General features: G+C 49.8%; 1 protein-coding gene across 3 annotated transcripts in view; it reads left to right on the forward strand.

Moving 5' to 3' along the window:
• lingo2 (leucine rich repeat and Ig domain containing 2) overlaps positions 1-20287 on the forward strand; it is an 840266-nt gene that overhangs the window by 726759 nt on the left and 93220 nt on the right. The gene's annotated exons all lie outside the window — the stretch shown is intronic.

The following is a 20287-nucleotide window of genomic DNA, read 5'->3' on the forward strand; positions in this document are numbered from 1 at the left end:
CTAGGTGGATACATTTTGGCGTTGGCAAGCTGATGATGTCATTGAGGGAGTACATGCATGAGAGATAGGAGTGGCCCAAGGACGGAGCTTTGGGGGACAGGACAGCCTATGGAATGATGTGGGAGCAGGCAGCAACAGCACTCAGGTGGTACTCTGGGTGCCATGAGGTAGATAAGAAGGAACCACATGGGCGCAATCACACGCAATTGGACAGCCGTGTTGAGGTGGTGGAGGAGGACGCGTGGCCAACGATGTCAAAGGTCATGAAAGGTAAGGTGCAATAGTTTACCTTTATCCCAACCACAGATTCGGGAGGCGGCAACCCTTTCAACAACCAGGGAGCCAAATCAAGGGAGGCTGGACATGGAAAGGTAGAATGCAAGGTCGGGGGTTCAAGGCAAGGGTCGATTATTTTTGAGTGGGGGCGATTTGAAGGAGAGAGGAACAGAACTGTGAACTAGGATGGCTAACATGTGGGTCAGAAAGGAGGTTGGGTGGTCGGATGTTTACTGAATCAAAGGGACAAAAATTGGGTTCTTCTGGACAGGATGAACTCAGAGAGGTCAAGAAGGGAGATGAGAGGAAAAAGACAAATCTGAGTTTAGGGCTAGGAGGTAGAGGATGTTTGTGCCCAATATTGGGCTAGAGAATACAACGGGAAAGAATAAAACGGGAAAGTTAAGGCTGCTGCTCACAACGGGTTGGCCTCGATGGGCACTTTGGAGGATGCCAACAGATATGGAGGGAAGCCTACTGATGTGTTGGGTAGGCTGGGTCAAGGTGACCTGCACTTGATGCAGTCTAGCGAGAGACAGACCTCCAACACTTGCTAAAATGCAACACGATTTTATTCAACATCCAAACTATTATACATGTTCAACTGTGGGTCAACACTATGCTGACTTGACTGGAGACCTGACACTAGCCTGACCAGACTCACTTAGCTACCACATGGTGTAGGCACTGGCTAGCTCACGAGCTCTGACTGTCTCAGAGGCTGGGTCCCGAGAGAGCGGGAAAACTGGTGCCCTCTGGCTTTATAGTGGTCGTGTCCTGTCTGGTGATTGGCTGCTCTGTTCTGTGTGCTTACTGGTCATCCTGTGTGTCAATCACTGCCTGTCTGCACTCCATTGTATACATAGATGTATATTATGACACCTACCTAAGAAAGAGTTGAGCATTAGACATTGGAGAGCTAGAGCGTCATGCTAAAAACTGAAGCCAGTATGACCAGTTGGCAGTCACAAGCTCAGGATTTTAGAAGGACATCGTCGTAAGCCAACCCATTTTACATTTTCGGAGATTTTAGTTCAATCGTGATGTTGCCAGGTAGACTGGACTTTACTGAGCTCAAAACATCTCTCGTCGACCAAGTCAGCTAATAAGTACGATTAAAAATAAAACAGAAAATACTCAGCCGATTCCTCCGCATCTGAGAATGGATGGTTATGTGTCCAGTGATATGAATAAGAATCTATTTCTGGTTATATCAGATACACAGCATTCATTGATGAAGATTGGGTTGGAAAGGGTTCATTAAGCTTTCCATGTTATTTTCAAACTGCGTGAAAATGCACAGTGGTCAAGCTGTCATTCTCCTCTGAGCTTAGTTTTTAAGTGCTGTAGATAGTTTCTATATTCCAGTTTGCTTATTTAGCAGTATGATGGCAAGACTGAGTTTGTAACCTTTAGGTTAAGAATTGGTTTAAAAAAACCCCACAAAATGTTTCATCAAAAAACGACCTCAAAAGCCCCACAGTAAAAGATGATTATATTTCATTCCAGACAAGCAATGCTGTCACGAAGCACTACAAACAACCAGGGACATAGGTCCGACCTTCACCTTTAACATTTTCAACCAAGACTCACTAATTTGGGCCCCGTTTCATTGTATTTCCATAGTGAGAGGTGAGAAGGCCCCTATGCTAACCGTTTAAATATTCCTGGAGCATATCTGAGCGCAGAACACAATGCGATTGATTTGTTGAATCACAATGCTTGTCTGCCGCATTCAGCCTATTTAATGTGGCCATGGAAACAGAATTAAACTTGGATTCAGCCTTTCCCGTCAAAAGGTGCATTTGACAGCTTGAGTTATTATTATTCAGTTCTTAAATGCAGTCAACTTTTCATATGAAAGGAAAGACAATCAGCATCTAGGTGATGGCTGCAGTGGACAGGCTAAGACAAATCAACCACATTCACTGGAGAGACAAAGCAGTGGGGTGAATTATATCCACCTTTTCAGATAGTCTTCCTTGCTCTGCCAAGATAAATGGAATGTACTGGCAATTATCAGTTGGAATAAAAATTTTACTTCAAATTTTGCTTCTGAAGAAATAGACACTGTAAAAAGTAAAAATCGCCTCAAATAGTTCATGCATTAAGCTTGGGACGGTAAAGTAGTAAAATTGGCCGCTGCTGATTATTTGTAGAATGACAGACATGTTTAGGGAGCTCAGGATCATTCGTGTTTCAGTATGCGGCCCAGCTGTTGTAAGGCTTAACAAAGCGTGATATTATCCATGAGACGATCTTCAGCAGATCTGATTTGTTACGCAGTCAAACACAAGTACAACGGTACGCTCCAGCTGATTAACAAAGATGAACATGCCCCACTAACATTTGCTTTTGTTGGCGATTAGCTCTCAATGTGCCACCCTCCGCGAGGAGGCCTGCAGAATGGAAAGCTCCACCACTCTCGCTCTGACATCCTGCCACCGGGCCTTTCTGGGGATGACCCTCCTGCGGAAGTCTCTTCTGTCAGCAGCAGGACTCAACTGGAGCCCACGATGTGAGGGATTAGGGGTACAAGGCCAATGAAAATCTGGAACTCTCTTCCCCTGAGAAGTTCTTGTTAAATTCAAGTCCGATTGAAAATTTCCTATTGAGGTTGAGACGTGCTGTTCTGCATTAATATCATGGGATGATGGAACCAAGGTCGGTTAATGAAGCTAAGATAGATATCAACCAATTAAATGGTGGGAGTAGCCTCGAGGGATTCCATGGCTTGCATCCATCGATACCTTCCACACCGCCATTTTATAATGGTGGAAGGAGGAAGGAGCAGTGCTCCGAAAGCTAGTGATTTGAAACAAACCTGCTGGACTTTAACCTGGTGTTGAAAGACTTCTTAGCATTTTATAACGCAGCTTGTTTGTATTTTTTATTTATTTAAGGGATGCGGGCTTCACTGGCTCAGCCAGAATTTATTGCCCACGAATTGTCTTTGAGAAGGCGGTGGCGAGCTGCAGTCCATGTGGTGTGGGTACATCCACAGTGCTGTTAGGAATTTGACCCAGCGACAGCGAAGAAACGGCGATATATTTCCAAGTCAGGACATTGTTTGGAGGGAACCTTGTAGGTGGTGGCTCTCCCCCGCGTCTCCACCTTTGTAGTTCTAGGTGTTAGACATCACGGGTTTGGGAGATGCTATCGAAGTAGCCTTGGTGAGTTGCTGCTCCACATCTTGAAACTGATGCGCGTTGCTACCACTGTGCATTGGTGGAGGGATTGAATGTTTACTTTGGTGGATGAGGACCCAATCAAACGGGCTTCTTTGTCCTGGATGGTGCAGAGCTTCTTCAGTGTTGTTGGGACTGCACATCCAGGCAAGTGGAGAATTTTCATCACACTCCTGACTTTTGCCTTGAAGAATTTGGACAGGATTTGGGGAGCCAGGAGGTGTGTTCCTCGCCACAGAATTCCTAGATTATCACCATGCTCTTGCAGTCACAGTTTTACATAAGACCGGAAGACATAGGAGCTGAATTAGGCCACTCGGCCCATCGGGTCTGCTCTGTCATTCGATCATGGCTGATATTTTTCTCATCCCCAATCCCTGCCTTCTCCCCATAATCCTGATCCCCTTTTTAATCAAGAACCTATCTATCTCTGTTTTAAAGACATTCAGTGATTTGGCCTCCACAGCCTTCTGCGGCAAAGAGTTCCACAGATTCACTGTGGTGATGTGCATCAATGTGAATACATGTAAGCTAGCTAGACACTAGAGGGAGCACCAGTGACATCACACAAACGCACTCAACCAATAGATCAAGTAGATAGGACACGACCAATAGACATTCACGATACACAAGGAGGTGACACGGCCACAGGGGGCATTACACCAACCCATATATAAAAGATACCACACACATGATCTGCCTCTTTCCAGTGGAGACAGTCAGTGAGTACAGACACAGGGTTGATTCAATATTACACCCACCACGTGGATTGCAGCAACTGGTTAGTCAGTCTGGGTAGCTATAGTAGGATTAGTAGTAGTGTCGAACCCGAGTAATAGAAGTGCAAATAGTTTAATAAACGTGGTGAAGTTATCTCCACGTCTGAACCTTCCTTTGTCAAGTGCACCACAAGGAAGCCGCTTATGTTACACCTACAACATAACAAATCATTCACCACCCTCTGGCTGAAGTAATTCCCCCTCATCTCTGTTTCAAAGGACCATCCCTTTAGTCTGAGATGTGACCTCTGGTTCTAGTTTTTCTGACAAGTGGAAACATTCTTTCCACATCCACTCTATCCAGGCCACACAGTATTCTGTACGTTTCAATAGGATCCAACCTCATCCTTCTAAACTCCAACGAGTACAGACCCAGAGTCCTCAACCGTTCCTCATACGACAAGCTCTTCATTCCAGGGATCATTCTTGTGAACCTCCTCTGGACCCTTTCCAAGGCCAGCACACCCTTCCTTACATACGGGGTCAAAAACTGCTCACAATACTCCAAATGGGGTCTGACCAGAGCCATATACAGCCTCAGAAGCCCCTGGTGTTGTAATCTAGCCCTTTCGACATGAATGCTAACATTGCATTTGCCTTCCTTACTGCCGACTGAACCTGCACGTTAACCTGAAAAGAACCTTGATCAAGGACTCCCAAGTCACTTTGTACTTCTGATTTCCTAAGCATTTCCCCATTTAGAAAATAGTCTATGCGTTCATTCCAACCTTCCAAAGTGCATAACCTTACATTTTTCCAAATTGTATTTCATTTGCCACTTCATTGCCCACTTTCCTAGCTTGTCCTCGTCCTTCTGCAACCCCCTTTCTTCCTCAATGCTACCTGCCCCTCTACAGATTTTTGTATCATCTGCAAACCTAGAAACAGTGCCTTCTTTCCAGTGGAGACAGTCAGTGAGCACAGATACAGGGTTGATTCAATATCACTCCCACCACGTGGATTGCAGCAACTGGTTAGTCAGTCTGGGGAGCTATAGTAGGATTAGCAGTAGTGTCGAACCCGAGTAATAGAAGTGTAAATAGTTTAATAAACTTGTTGAAGTTATCTCCACGTCTGAACCTTCCTTTGTCAAGTGCACCAGAAGGCAGCCGCTTATGCCACACCTAGAGCATAACAAATCCTGGTACCAGCAGTGAACTGTTTCAATCCACATAGCCATACCTCAGCGTACAGTGACAACCAGCAACAATACCCAGGCAAGATGTTCGAGATCCGGGTTCCGCAGCAGCTCCAGTGCCACGGCGATCTCCGCGAAAACTGGCGGGCATTCCGGCAAAAGTTTGAAATCTTCCTGGTAGCAGCCGACCTACAAGACGTGGCCGATGCTGAAAGGACAGAGCTTCTACTCACCATCGCCGGTGCCAGAGCAGAAAAAATTCAAGTTCTCCAAAGGACAAAACAGGAGCGACTTCCAGGCAGTCCTGGACAAATTCGGCAAATTCTGTGAGGAAAATACACTCTAACCAGCAAGAAAAGGTAAGAGAAGCGCCAGTGCTCACCAGGAGGCTGAGATCCCAGAGCAGAGAACAATTTTGATCGACGGCCATCTTTCTAAAGGGACTGCACTTGCGCAGTTGCGCGAGAAGCGCACAGAACGGGAAGGTCCGTTTGCGCATGCGCAAGACACCGCGCATGCGCAATCACGAAAACAGCCATCGGTACAGGAACAGCGATTTGCGCATGCGCAAACGCTGCCTACGTATGATGTCACATGCGTCATGATGTCAGAGGCCCCGACCATGCCCATTTAAAGGGGAAGCATCCCAAATCAAAGAAAAAATCTTTTAAAGCCGTAAAACAACCTTCCTTCACCTGGAATGACAGCACAATGCCTCAAATTGAACCAGGAAATAAAATTAACCTCCGAAGAACCCTGCAACAAGCAGTTACCTACACCCAAACCGATGATTCTGACCTTGAATACTTCGCAACTGACCTTTACATTTTCTCTGGACCACGCGAGCACAATGCCAGCTCCGACACAAAACGTGATGATGTGGTCTTGAAAGACAACGACTCAGACGAACCTTTCACCTTGGGAGGCTACCCCAGTACCAAATCCGAACCGCAACTAGACGTGTTGCACAATGACGAACCCGACGACGAGTTCTTCTGTTTTGAGTTTCTTCAGCCCAGCAGATATGACATCCCGACTTGTGAGTGCAGGATTATGCTGCAGCCTGAAACGAAGAGACAGAGAGCGGCACAAGCCCACAGAGAGATGCCTGCTGCCACACAGAGCGTGGTCCACGCACCGCTCAGGGTTCCTGACTCTACGAAAGAAGACACGCAAGACTCCACACTGCAGCCCTTGCATGAACAAGAAGTGACTCCAGGGTCACAAGCCTCCACAGCGAGCTCATGGACAGACTCCACAATTGCAGAAACGCAAGACTCCAGAGCGCAGTCCTTGCACGAACAAGAAGTCCTTCCAAACATGGTGGGCTTTATGTAGCTCAGCATGGGCCTCTCAAACCTCCAAAACATAGCAGCACACTTTAATAAATGGATGTGTTCTGCTGGTCTGTAGTCATACTGCAACAGGTAGTTAAAAACATTGATGAACAAGAACAAAAGTTAGTGTTTTGAATGTAGACACACATTACATGGTACTTTGGTGAACCCAGCATGTTATAGAAGCTTGCTGCCAGTTGACAGACTTTTACATTGGATCTCTGAGGTAGAAAAGATTGTTTTTTTACAGGCATATGATATAAATGTTGTTCTCGAGACACTGCTTTCACAATTCTCCATGTTGACTGGATTTGACTTGAGTTATGACTGGAGAAACTACAGTGGGTGTTCTTAGAGCAGAGAAGAGCATGAAAATTAGGAGCAGGAATAGGCCACACAGCCATTCGAACCCGCTGCGCTACTCTATAAGTTCAGGACTGATCTTTGATGTCAACACCACCTTCATTCAGGATCTTCATGTCCCCTGACTTCCTTGCATTCTAACAATCTGAGGTCTTGGCGGTGGCACAGTGATTAGCACTGCTGCCTCACAGCACCTGGGACCCAGTTCGATTCCGACCTTGGGTGACTAGCTGTGTGGAGTTTGCACCTTCTCCCCGTGTCTGCGTGGGTTTCCTCCGGGTGCTCCGGTTTCCTCCCACAGCCCAAAGATGTGCAGGTTAGGTGGATTGGTCATGCTCAAAATTGCCCTTTAGTGTCCAGGGGTGTGCATGCTAGGTGGGGTTAAGGGGATGGGCCGGGATGTGGGCCCAGGTAGAGTGCTCTTTCAAAGGGTCGGTGTGGACTCGATAGGCCAAATGGCTTACTTCTGCACTGTAAGAATTCTCTGAATCTATCGATTTCAGCCTTGAATGTACTCGACTGAACACTCACAGCCCTCTGTGATAGAACATTCCAAAGATTCACAAATCCCTGACTGAGGAAGTCCTCACTTCAGTCCTAACTACCCAACTCATTACCCGGAAACTATGTCCCTTAAATCGACCTTTCACCAGGGAATAACCTCGCAACATTTACCCTCTGAGAGTACAAAGGTAAAGGTATGTTTCAATGAAATCACCGCTCTTTTAAACTGCAGGGAATATAGGCCCATTTTGCTTATTCTTTTCTCATCGGACCACTGACACAGGGATCAATCTACTGAATCTCCATCGCACCACCGCCCTGAGATAAGTAGATTTTTCCTTAGGTCGGGAGACCACAATTGTATGGGTCACTCCAAACTTTTTTCTTGGGCATTCATGGAATTCTCCATTTCTTATTGCTCTCGAACTGAGTGGCTTGCTCGGCCATTTCAGAGTCAACCACATTGCTGTGGATCTGAGGTCATGTGTAGGTCAGACCAGGCAAGGACAGCAGATTTCCTTCCCTAAAAGACATTAGTAAACCAGATGGGCTTTTACGATAATCAACAATGGTCATCGTTAGACTTTTAATTCCAGATTTCTTATTGAATTCAAATTTCACCATCGGCTGTGGTGGTACTTGAACCCAGGTTACTAGACCAGCGACAATAACATTGCCTCCCCAACGGCTATGCTACTGTGATTTCACCGAAATCCTGTACAATGGCAACAAGAATCCTTTACTCTTTACTCCAACCATTAGGACGTTAAGAGGGGGCTTGGTCAACGCATTCAAGACCATGAATGGCTTTAAAAGAGTAAATAAAGATCTGGGGTGGGATTCTCCAGCCCCCCCCCCCCCCCCCCCCCCCCGCCGGGTCGGAGGATCGCTGGGGGGGCGGCGTGAATCTCGCCCCCGCCGGCTGCCGAATTCTCCAGCGCCGGGGATTTGGCGGGGGTGGGAATTGCGCCGTGCCGGTCGGATGCCGTTGGCAGCGCCCCCCCCCGCGATCGGCCGAGTGGCCGCCCGTTTTCGGCGGGTCCCACCAACGTAAGTTAAGTCAGGTATTTACCGGCAGGACCTGGCTCCGGGGGCAGCCTCTGGGTCCTCGGGGGGGGGGCGCAGGAGTATCTGGCCCTGAGGGGTGCGCCCATGGGGGCCTTGGAGCACACCAGAAAGACAGAGAGTGGGATAGCTTGATCTTGGTTTCGGACAATGCTCGGCACAACATCGAAGGCCAAAGGGCCTGTTCTGTGCTGTACTGTTCTATGTTCTATGGCCCGCGATCGGAGCCCACCGATCTGCGGGTGGACCTGTGCCGTGGGGGCACACTATTCCTCCATGCCGGCCGGTGTAATGGTCCGCGATGGCCGGCGTGGAGATGAAACCCCCCTCCACATTGCGCATGCGCCAACCCGCGGCGTCCGGCGGAGGCCCTTCGGCACCAGTTGGCGTGGCGCCAAGCCTCTTCCGCTCCGGCTGGCGCGGCGCAAACCATTCCGGCGCCGGCCTAGCCCCTGAAGGTGTGGAGGATTCCGCACCTTCAGGGCGGCCCGATGCCGGAGTGGTTCACGCCACTCCTTCGCCCACCCTGCCGGTTTCCGAAGAATCCCGCCCGTGCTGTTTCCAATGACAGATAGATCGGTATGAGGAAGCAGATTTACGGTGACTGGCAGAGGAACCAGAGGCTATATGAGGAAACTTTTAATTTATGCAGCAAGCTGCTGCAATTTGGAAAATTAAGCCTGAGAGATGAAATACGAACATTGAAAAAGAGAATGAGATAATTACCCGAAGGGAAACAAATTGCAGGACTTTGGGGAATGGAAGGAGAAGTGGGACTAATTGGATGGCTCTTTCGAAGAGTCAGCATAGGTATACTGGACTGGAGGATCTCCCCCACTGAATCATTCTAATATTCTATGACTGTATCAGCTAAGATCTAAACTCAGAATGCCTCCAGAATGGACTGAGCTCATTAGAATATATGTCAATGCCCTCGCACAACGGATCTACTTACAGGTTAAAATTGGTCAAATCAACCATGTTCAAAGCAGCAATGGTACTTTGATACCTGGCAGCAGAATGCATTCCTTTCATGGTTTTATTTAAAACTACGAAGATGACCTATGGAATATTAACGAGAAAACAAACACACTGGAAACTATAATTTATTGAACATTTCAGTGGGCACAACCGGTAATTTGTGACATCCTTTCTCAAAGGAAATCCCGTTAACACTTGCAAAATACAGGACCTGTATTTCTACAGGTTGAGCATCCCTTATCCGTAATGCTTGAGGCCGAGTGTGCATCACTTTGTGGAATTTTGCGGATTTCGGAATATACTGCGCATGTTTGGAATGTTGGGAACTGCACGTGTGCGGAATGTTGGGAACCATGCATGTGCGGAATGTTGGGAACTGCACGTGTGCGGAATGTTGGGAACCATGCATGTGCGCAATGTTGAGAACTGGACGTGTGCGGCGTGCGGCAGGACCTGCGCATGTGCGGCTCCCGTTGGGAATTGCGCATCCCCCAGGAGCCTTATGGGATTGCCCATTTGTGATGAAGCATTGGTGCTCGAACAAAAGTGCGGATTTCAGAATTTTCCGATTTTCGGAATTTCAGATAAAGGATGCCCAACCTAACTTAACTTATTTAATCCACCAAAAATGCCTACATTCCAAAGCAAAGAGACGAGAGTCTCTATTTGGAGTAAGAACAAAGTTAGTTTTCGAACACTAATTCCAATAAATCCAGTTAAAAATTACTGTGAATTAAAACAATACAAATTTCAAAATTTGCAAAGTAAGAACCTGCCCAAGGTAGAAAAACACATAAAATTGTCCTTTTGCCACGAGGTCAGTTGATTCTTTCAAATTTTGTTTGCATGTTGGTGTGCATTTTTAAAAATTTATGTTTGGACCAAATACCTGTTTTCTCATATTGTTTTTCTGTCATCATTTGAGGGTATTCCGACCATACCTGGAAATTCCACGGGGAGTGCTGGATTAATGTGAACTGAATGCAAAATTTGCTCTGTCCATGCAATAAAAATTTTAAAACAATTCCTCCTCACAGCTCCTCACCTGAGGACAATGACTCATACTGGGCAATCAGCGAATTTTCAGCGAAACCGGAATTTGAAAACACGATCAGGCGGAGAATCGCGGGAGAGCAGGAACTCGAAGCCGGCGCTGGGCGTCCGGTGGAATGACATGCTCCAGTGCCTCGACAGCGGCGTGAATGCGTTCATGCCGCACGCTGGTGTGGGCATGCTAATTGTACAGAAAATGTCTTAGGCATATCATTAACGGGCGCGACCCAGCAATTACAGGGCTCTTCCTGATGCTCCTCCTCCTCCAGGTGGAATTACCGATGGCAAGGTTCACTTGTGGTATTTAAAATCAAGAAACGTGGCTGCTGAGCGAGAGGGGGTATGAAAAGTGTCCAACATCGCTACAATGTGCTGACGGTTGTGCCACTGGCCACGGGCTTCTGCCCGGGAGAGCGGCCAGTAGGTGGGCCATGAGGTCGAGGTGGACAGGCACGGAGCACTATTTCCGCAGCCTTCAAGGCATCCATGTCGCGACGCATGCCTCTGACTGTCCTCTGTGAGTTTAGTAGCATGGGCTGTATGGGTGCCTCCCCAGGCCACCCCCCAGTTACTCTCTGGCCCCACTGACCCATCAACGGGATGGGCATGCTCTAGCGCAAGAAGTGCCATCTTCTTGGTTGGGGTGAGGGTGTGTGGGGAGTGGAGTGCCAATGCGCAGCTCCTGCTTTTTAGGTTTTCCAATGCCATCCTGACCCCGACGAATCGCACGCCAGTGTTGGTTTTGGAATTACACTAATTCCACGAGGTGCCTGTGCTAGCCCATGAGGATGTCCTCCGGAATCGGCGGCGCTTTCTAGGCCGTAGAACGCACACGATTCAGTTCCGGCGTCAGCACTTGGTCTCTGAAACAGAGAATTCAGCCCATCATTTCTCACAGGAGAGTCTGGAGAGTGAATGTTGATAGGCCTATTCAGCATATGAATCATGACGGGCCAATCTAATCCTATCCAAACTCAATGCCCATGGGGGAAAACTGGATACAGATCGCGAGCAGGAATTTCACTACCATCCCCCGCCATGACACTATCTTGTATTTATATAGCACCTCTCACATAGGAATATATGCAAAGGTACTTCAGGGGAGCACCGCCAAACAAAATTTGAATCTGAGACCCATTAGCTGATATTAGAGCAAGTAATCAAAAACCTGGTTAAAGAGGTACGTTTTGACAAGCAGCTTAAAGGAGGAGAGAAAGATGTTAAGAGGCATAGAGATCTTCCAGTGCGGTGGCTTGTAACAGCCAGTCGCACCTTAGGTAGGTCCCGGTACTTTGGACTTTTTTGCCCTTTTTCTCCAAGAATTTGCGGGCTCCCAGTCGACGGCCCGGCAGAGCGAGCAGACGTTGATCGGGAGATGTTGAGGCTGTTGTCGAAGAGAGGCGGAGGAGAGAAATCACAAGCACCGAGCCCAACTGAAGATTCGACAAAGACGGCGAGTGAAACAGTCATCCCCACCCACCCCCTGAACATGATAGCGGGAGGGATGGTGAAAGAACTGGAGATGTTTGGTGGGGAGATGGACAAGCGATTTAAGAGGCATGGCCAGGAAATGAGGGTGCCATTTAGAGCCAAGGTGGAGGAGGCGGAAGATGAGCAAGCTGAGAGGTTGAAAGGCGTGGAGAAGGCCTTGTCTCAGCGCAAGGACCAATTCACGTCGTTGGAAGTCGAAATTGCGCTTGTCGGCGACAGAAATAAGGGCCTCAAGACAAAACTAGATGACATTGAGAACAGATCCACACGCATGAACCTGAGGCTGGTGGGTCGGCCGGAGGGGGTCGAGGGCTCAAGGCCAACCAAATACTTCTCTGCAAAGTTCTCTGAGCTGATGAGCAGAGACGAGGGGCGGGATTCTCCGACCCCCCCGCCGGGTCGGAGAATCACCGGGAGACGGCGTGAATCCCGCCCCCGCCGGCTTCCGAATTCTCTGGTGCTGGGGATTTGGTGGGGGCGGGAATCGCGCTGCGCCGGTCGGCGGCCGCTGGCAGCGCCCCCCCCCCCCCCCCCCCCCCCGGCGATTCTCCGTCCTGCGATAGGCCGAGTGGCCGCCTGGTTATGGCCGCGCCACCGGGGGGGAGGGTAAATTAGAGTAGGTAGTTACCGGCGGGAGCTGGATCTGCGAGCGTCCCCCGGGGTCCTCGGGAGAGCGCGGGGTGATCTGGCCCCGGGGGGGTGCCCCCACGGTGGCCTGGCCTACGGTCGGGGCCCACCGATCCGCGGGCAGGCCTATGCCGTGGGGACAATCTATTCCTCCATGTCGGCTGCTGTGGATCTCTGCGATGGCCGATGCGGAGATGAACCCCCCTACGCATGAGCTGGGATGACACCAGCACACGCCAGCACCCTTCGGCGCCAGTTGGCATGGCGCCAGGCCCCTTCCACGCTGGCCGGCGCGGCGCAAACCACTCCAGCGCCGGCCTAGCCCCTGAAGGTGCGGAGGATTCCGAAGGCCCGACGCCGGAGTGGTTCACGCCACTCCTTCGCGCCGGAGTTGCCCGCCCCGCCGATTCCCGCAGAACCCCACCCGAGGTGTTTGCTGCACCAGAGCTGGACAGGGTGCTCCGGGCCTTGAGGCAGAAGCCGTGACTGAATGAGTCACAGCGTGCGGTGATCATTCGATTTCACACTTTCCAATGGAAGGAGCAGCTCCTGGAATGGGGCAAGAAATGCCGGAGCATTGGTTGCATGGTATCATGGTAATGATTTACCAAGACATCGGCACTGAGCTGGTGAGGCGGCGGGCGGCCTTTAATATGGTGAACATAAGAACGTAAGAACATAAGAACTAGGAGCAGGAGTAGGCCATCTGGCCCCTCAAGCTTGCTCCACCATTCAATGAGATCATGGCTGATCTTTTGTGGACTCTATTCCACTTTCCGACCTGAACACCATAACCCTTAATCCCTTTATTCTTAAAAAAACTATCTATCTTTATCTTAAAAAACATTTCATGAATGAGCCTCAACTGCTTCACTGGAAAAGGAATTCCATAGATTCACAACCCTTTGGGTGAAGAAGTTCCTCCTAAACTCAGTCCTAAATCTACTTCCCCTTATTTTGAGGCTATGCCCCCTCGTTCTGCTTTCACCCGCCAGTGGAAACGACCTGCTCGCAGCTATCGGGCGTCATTCTCCGACCCCCCGCCGGGTCGGAGAATGGCCGTTGGTCGCCGTGAATCCCGCCCCCGCCGAAGTCTCCGCTCCCGGAGATTGGGCGGGGGCGGGAATCCGGCCGCGCCGGTTGGCGGGACCCCCCGCTGGATTCTCCGGCCCGGATGGGCCGAAGTCCCGCCCAGGAATTGCCTGTCCCGCCGGCGTAAATCAAACCTGGTATTTACCGGCGGGACCAGGCGGCGTGGGCGGGCTCCGGGGTCCTGGGTGGGGGCGCGGGGCGATCTGATCCCGGGGGGTGCCCCCACGGTGGCCTGGCCCGCGATCGGGGACCACCGATCTGCGGGCGGGCCTGTGCCATGGGGGCACTCTTTCCCTTCCGCCTCTGCCACGGTCTCCACCATGGCGGAGGCGAAAGAGACTCCCTCCACTGCGCATGCGCGGGAAACTTTCAGCGGCCGCTGACGCTCCCGCGCATGCGCTGGGAAACTGACAGCGGCCGCTGACGCTCCCGCGCATGCGCCGCATTTCCGCGCCAGCTGGCGGGGCAACAAACGCCATTTCCGCCAGCTGGCGGGGCGGAAATCCCTCCGGCGTCGGCCTAGCCCCTCAATGTTGGGGCTAGGCCGCCAAAGATGCGGAGACTTCCGCACCTTTTTGCCGGCGCGATGCCCGTCTGATTTGCGCCGGCTTTGGTGCCAGTCGGCGGGCATCCCGCCGTTGGGGGAGAATTTCGCCCATCCTATCTATTCCCTTCATAATTTTATATGTTTCTATAAGATCCCCCCCCCCGCATTCTTCTAAATTCCAACGAGTACAGTCCCAGTCTACTCAACCTCTCCTCGTAATCCAACCACTTCAGCTCTGGGATTAACCTAGTGAATCTCCTCTGCACACCCTCCAATGCCAGTACGTCCTTTCTCAGGTAAGGAGACCAAAACTGAACACAATACTCCAGGTGTCGCCTCACTAACACCTTATACAATTGCAGCATAACCTCCCTAGTCTTAAACTCCATCGCTCCAGCAATGAAGGACAAAACTCCATTTGCCTTCTTAATCGTTGCACCTGTAACCCAACTTTCTGTGACTCATGCACTAGCACATCCAGGTCTCTCTGCACAGCAGCGTGTTTTAATATTTTATCATTTAAATAATAATCCCTTTTGCTGTTATTCCTACCAAAATGGATAACCTTACATTTGTCAACATTGTATTCCATCTGCCAGACCCGAGCCCATTTGTTTAACCTATCCAAATCCCTTTGCTGACTTCCGGTATCCTCTGCACTTTTTGCTTTACCATTTATCTTAGTGTCGTCTGTAAAGTTGGACACATTGCACTTGGTCCCCAACTCCAAATCATCTGTGTAAATTGTGAACAATTGTGTTCCCAACACTGATTCCTGAGTGACACCACTAGCTACTGATTGCCAACCAGAGAAACACCCATTAATCCCCACTCTTTGCTTTCTATTAATTAACTAATCCTCGACTATGCTACTACTTTCCCCTTAATGCCATTCATCTTTATCTTTTGCAGCAACCTTTTGTGTGGCACCTTGTCAAAGGCTTTCTGGAAATGGGACAATTTCCATCAAGGTGCTTCGCTATTTCTTCCTTGATGGTAGATTCCAGCATCTTCCCTACTACCGAAGTTAAGCTAACTGGCCTATAATTACCCGCTTTCTGCCTACCTCCTTTTTTAAACAGTGGTGTCACGTTTGCTAATTTCCAATCAGCCGGGACCACCCCAGAGTCTAGTGAAGACGGTCCTGTATAATATGGCTTGGGAATAATCAATAAAGCTATGGCCTATCGCAGTGGTAATGGCTAATTCAAGTTTGGTGGGTAGTGAGAGACCCCTGATAAGGGCGGTCATCTGGAACGTGCAGGATCTGGAAGGCCCAGTCAAAAGTACACGGATGTTTGCTCATTTAACGAGTCTGGAGTCGGACGTGATTTTCTCCAGGAGACCCACACGGGCGAGCGGGATCAGGTGTGTCATCAGAAGGCTTGGGTGAGCCAAGTTTTCCACTCAGGGTTCGACAGCAGGGCCTGAGGGGTGGCAATTCTCATTAAAAGAAGGGTCCGGTTTTGTTCAGAGAAGGTAATAGTGGACACAGGCGGGGGGGGCATGTTATCGTCACTGGGGTATTAGAAGGGAAACAGGTGGTGTTGATGAATGTATACGCTCCGGATTGGGATGATTCAACATTTATGAAAAGGCTCTTGGCAGTGATACCAGATAAAGACACCCACCAACTTATTATGGGAGGAGGTACGAACTGTGTGCCAGACCCGAGGGTGGCCGTCTCTAAGTTAAGGTCGTTGGTCCCGGAGGTCATGGTGAAGGTGTTACTTGCATTTATGGAAGAAAGGTGGGGCGGGGAGAGCCTTGGAGGTTCGGGCATCCAGGGGAAGGAGTTTTTCTCCTCAGTACATAATGTGTTCTTCAGGATTGACTACCTTGTTGTGAGCCAGGTGCTGTTGTCAGGGGGATGTAGATATCTGAGCACTCGGCAGTGGTCAATTCTGACCATGCCCCACATCGGATGGACTTGGAGTTGGAGATAGGCTGGGAACATCACAGGAGGTGGTGGTTAGATATAGGTCTGCTCGCGGACCTGGGGTTCTGTGCAAGGGTCTCAAGGGCTATCCAGGATTATACCTTGAGCAATGATAATGGGAAGGTCTCACCCTCAATACTATGGGTGGCACCGACGGTAGTAATTAGGGAAGAAATTCTGGGCGGAATTCTCCGTTCTTGAGACTAAATGTTGTCGCCAAGGCAGGATTCGCGGCTCTCCATGAGAGCAAAACTGGTGCCGCACCTGGACCGATTCAGCGACCAAGGAGGGGCTGGCACCTGTGCCACATGGAGCACAATCAACTCCAATGAGAAATGGTGCGGGATTCGTTGGGTCTGTGATTGACACTCGGGAGGCTGACAATCTGCAGCCGCACATTCACACTTCACTCCTCACAGACACTCATCCCAGCCAATAGGATGGCATTGGTTGCGCTGGAGCACGCCCGTCCCGCTGATGGGTCAGCTGGGGCCAGAGGGCACCTGGGGGGGCACCCATATCACCCGAGGCCTTAAGTTCACAGTAGGCAGTCAGCAAAAGCATGGCTTCCTTACTGGCTATGGCAGTGATGCTCCATGCCCGTCCCCCCCCAACCCCACCGCCCACCTCCTGGCCACCTCCTGTTACTCCCCCCAGACCTGGTAGAAACATCCCCCGGCAGGGGAGTGACTGTCAGAAAACTATGGCGATGTTGGACACTTTCAGTATCCACCCCCCCCACTCTCCCTCAGCTATGGCGCCTGTTTCACGATTTGAAGCATAAGTGAGCTTCCCCGTCAGGAATTCGCCCCAGTGGAGGCAGAGGATGGCGGAGACACCAGAGAATACCACTAATGATATGCCAATGGCGTTTACTGTACGGGCGTTCTGGAACGCAGAATTGCGAGAATAGCAATTTGGCTTCAAACCGGTGCCCACCACGATTTTGGCATCAAAACCAATTCTCCGCCCAATCATGTTTCCCGATTCCGGCGCTGGCCGACAGAAAATCCTGCCTTATATCCTTTAAGCACATGTTAATGTGGAGCCGAGGAGGGAGTGGGGAAAACTGGTGGATGATATCATCGAGCAGTCCATCCCCAGATTTTCCAGCGGATAGGGAAAAACTGCAAATGCAGTTTGATTTGATTGTCACAGGTGGGGCGGTGTGACAGTTGAGGCGAGGTAAAGGCGAAATGTATGGAGAGAAGGCAAGGCGGCTTCTTGCATATCAACTGAGGAAATGGGAGGCTGAGAGGGAAATTGTCCAGATTATAGTGTGGAATAGGGGGCTGGCTTTGGCTCAGGTTAAGGGGAATGAGGCATTTGGAGACTTCTACGAGGAGTTACACAAGTCCGAACCGCCTCGGGATGAGAGGGAATATTGGGGCGAGTCAGAGATTTCCAAGGTGGGGAGGAGTTGCGGGAGGAACTAGACGCTCCATTGGAGTTGGAGGAGATCAAGGAGGCTCTGATGTTGATGCAGTCGGGGAAGGCACAGGGGCCCGATATGTTCCGATGGAATTTTATTGAAAGATTTGTTCATCAACTGGGCCCCCTGTTGTTGGGGATATTCAGGGATTCCTTTGAGAGAGGTGCCTTGCCACAGTCGCTGGGCAGGCGTCGATTTCTCTTGCTCCTGAAGAAGGACAAAGACCCCCACAGACTGCGGGTCATATCGTCCCATCTCCCTGTTAAATGTGGACGCGAAGATTCTAGCTAAGGTGTCGCCGTTGAGACTTGAGCCTTGTCTCCCGGAGGTGGTGGGAAAAGACCAAACGGGATTTGTAAAGGGGCGGAGGTTGAGAGCAAACGTGCGACAGTTGTTGAACGTGGTTCTTATCCCTGGGGAGGGCCTGGCTCCGGAGATCATTGTTTTGCTTGATGCGGTGGTGCCAAAGACACGCTCGACTAACCGGTTGGCAGTAGCCACGTTTAAAATTTGGAGGCAGCTCCGTCAACATTTCAATGTGAAGGCTGCCTCGAGGCAAGCTCCCATTTGTACAAACAAGTTATTCAAGCCTGCAAGGTTTAGGGAGTGGAAAGAGAATGGGTTTGAGAAGATTTATTTTAAAAGGCCGGTTCGCTAGACTGAGGGCGCTGAAAGAGAAATATGGGTTTACGGACGCTGATGGGCTCAGGTATCTCCATGTACATGGTTGGGTTAAAAGGTACTTTCCGGCCTTCCCGGTGAGGGAGCGATTGCTTGAGAGGATTTTATTCAGCTCGAGGTCGGAGGTGACCAGTACATCTAGCATATACCAACCGATATACGGGCGGAGACGGGCTTGATTGAGGGAGTGACGGCAAAGTGGGTGGAAGAGCTGGAGTCAATTTTGGAGGAGGAGGTTAAGAGCGATGCACTGAGGAGCGTGAACATGACCTGCTCTTATGTGAGACTGAGTCTCGTTCAGCCACTGGTAGTGTTTCGAGCATATTTCACAAAAGCTGGAATGAGCTGGTTTTTCAATGGGGAGGAGGATAGATACGATCGTTGTATGAGGGGGCAGGCACACCATGTGCACATTTTCTGGTTATGCCCAAAGCTGGTGGGCTTCTGGAGGTTCTTTTTTGATACCAGGTCGGCAATCCTGACCATTGGGTTGGAGGCGTGCCCACTGGTTGCGGATTTTGTGGTTTTGAATGTGCCGGAACTCCGAACAGGAGCAGCAGCAGACATTCTAGCCTTTGACTCACGAATGGCAAGGAGGCGAATTGTCTTAGGCTGGAGGTCAATGATACCACTAAGCGCCTCAGCATTGCTGGGTGACCTGATGGAGTTTTTGCACCGCAAGAATGTCAAGTTCAATGTGAGTCGGTGGACGGGTTTACTATAGGTGGTGGCCATTTATAATGTACTTTAAAGAGTTGGTCGCTGTAAACTGTTGGGAGGGGTGGGATAGGATGAGTTGGGGGAGGGTAATGTATATTGTTGTGGGGGGAGGGTGGGGGGTTATTACCATTATGTGTTGTTCTTTAATTTTTTGTAAACATTATATAAAAATTGTTACAGTTTCAATAAAAATATTTCCCCAAAAAAAAGAAGCATAGAGATCATGGGTGGAGTTCTAGGCTTAGGGCCCAGTTAGCCGAAGACCAAGTCATAAATGCTGAAGCGATTAAAATCACGGATGCCCACGATGTCATAATTGGAGGTGTGCAGAGATCTCAGAGGATTGTAGGGCTGGAGGACTTGACAGAATTAGGTAGGGGTTAGGCCACGGAGAGATTTTTAACCAACATTTATTTTTATATCTACAGTGCTGAGATTCTGCTTTAGAAGCAAATGAATGGTCGGAATTTTCTGGCCCCACCACGGGGAACAGAGTGGTCAGCCAAAAGTCCATTGACCTTTGGCAGGACCAGATGATCCCATTCGTGGGCGGGGCTGGAAAATCTGTCCCAATGACAGCGAGTTGGCAACGTGATTTACATCTCTTCCCATTGAAGATCATGAGAATAAAATAATCAGGGGGGGAAAAATGGCCACTGACTTGCTATTATCTATTTCAGATTGTTGCATAAATTCCCCACTGTGAATACCCCACTGGGACGAATCACAGTGTCCTTTTTCCCTGACTCCATCTGAGGTCAACTGAGCAAGAATCATACTTGCAACCTCCTTGGTCTGGATGGGTCAGTTCCGCACAGTGTTTATCTGCTAATCTATAAAACGATAGCACCCCGATATTGGTTTCAATGAGATAGCACAGATTAAGTGTGCCTCAGCATATCACATCGATATTACATAGAATTTACAGTGCAGGAGGAAGCTATTCAGTCCATCGGGTCCGCACCGGCCCCTGGAAAGAGCACCCCAACCAAAGCCACACCTCCACCCCAGCGGCGTAACCCAGCAACCCCACCCAACCATTTGTTGGACATTAAGGGCAATTGAGAATGGCCA

This window comes from Scyliorhinus torazame, chromosome 9, assembly GCF_047496885.1.
Source record: "Scyliorhinus torazame isolate Kashiwa2021f chromosome 9, sScyTor2.1, whole genome shotgun sequence".
Classification (NCBI taxonomy): Eukaryota; Metazoa; Chordata; class Chondrichthyes; order Carcharhiniformes; family Scyliorhinidae; genus Scyliorhinus; species Scyliorhinus torazame.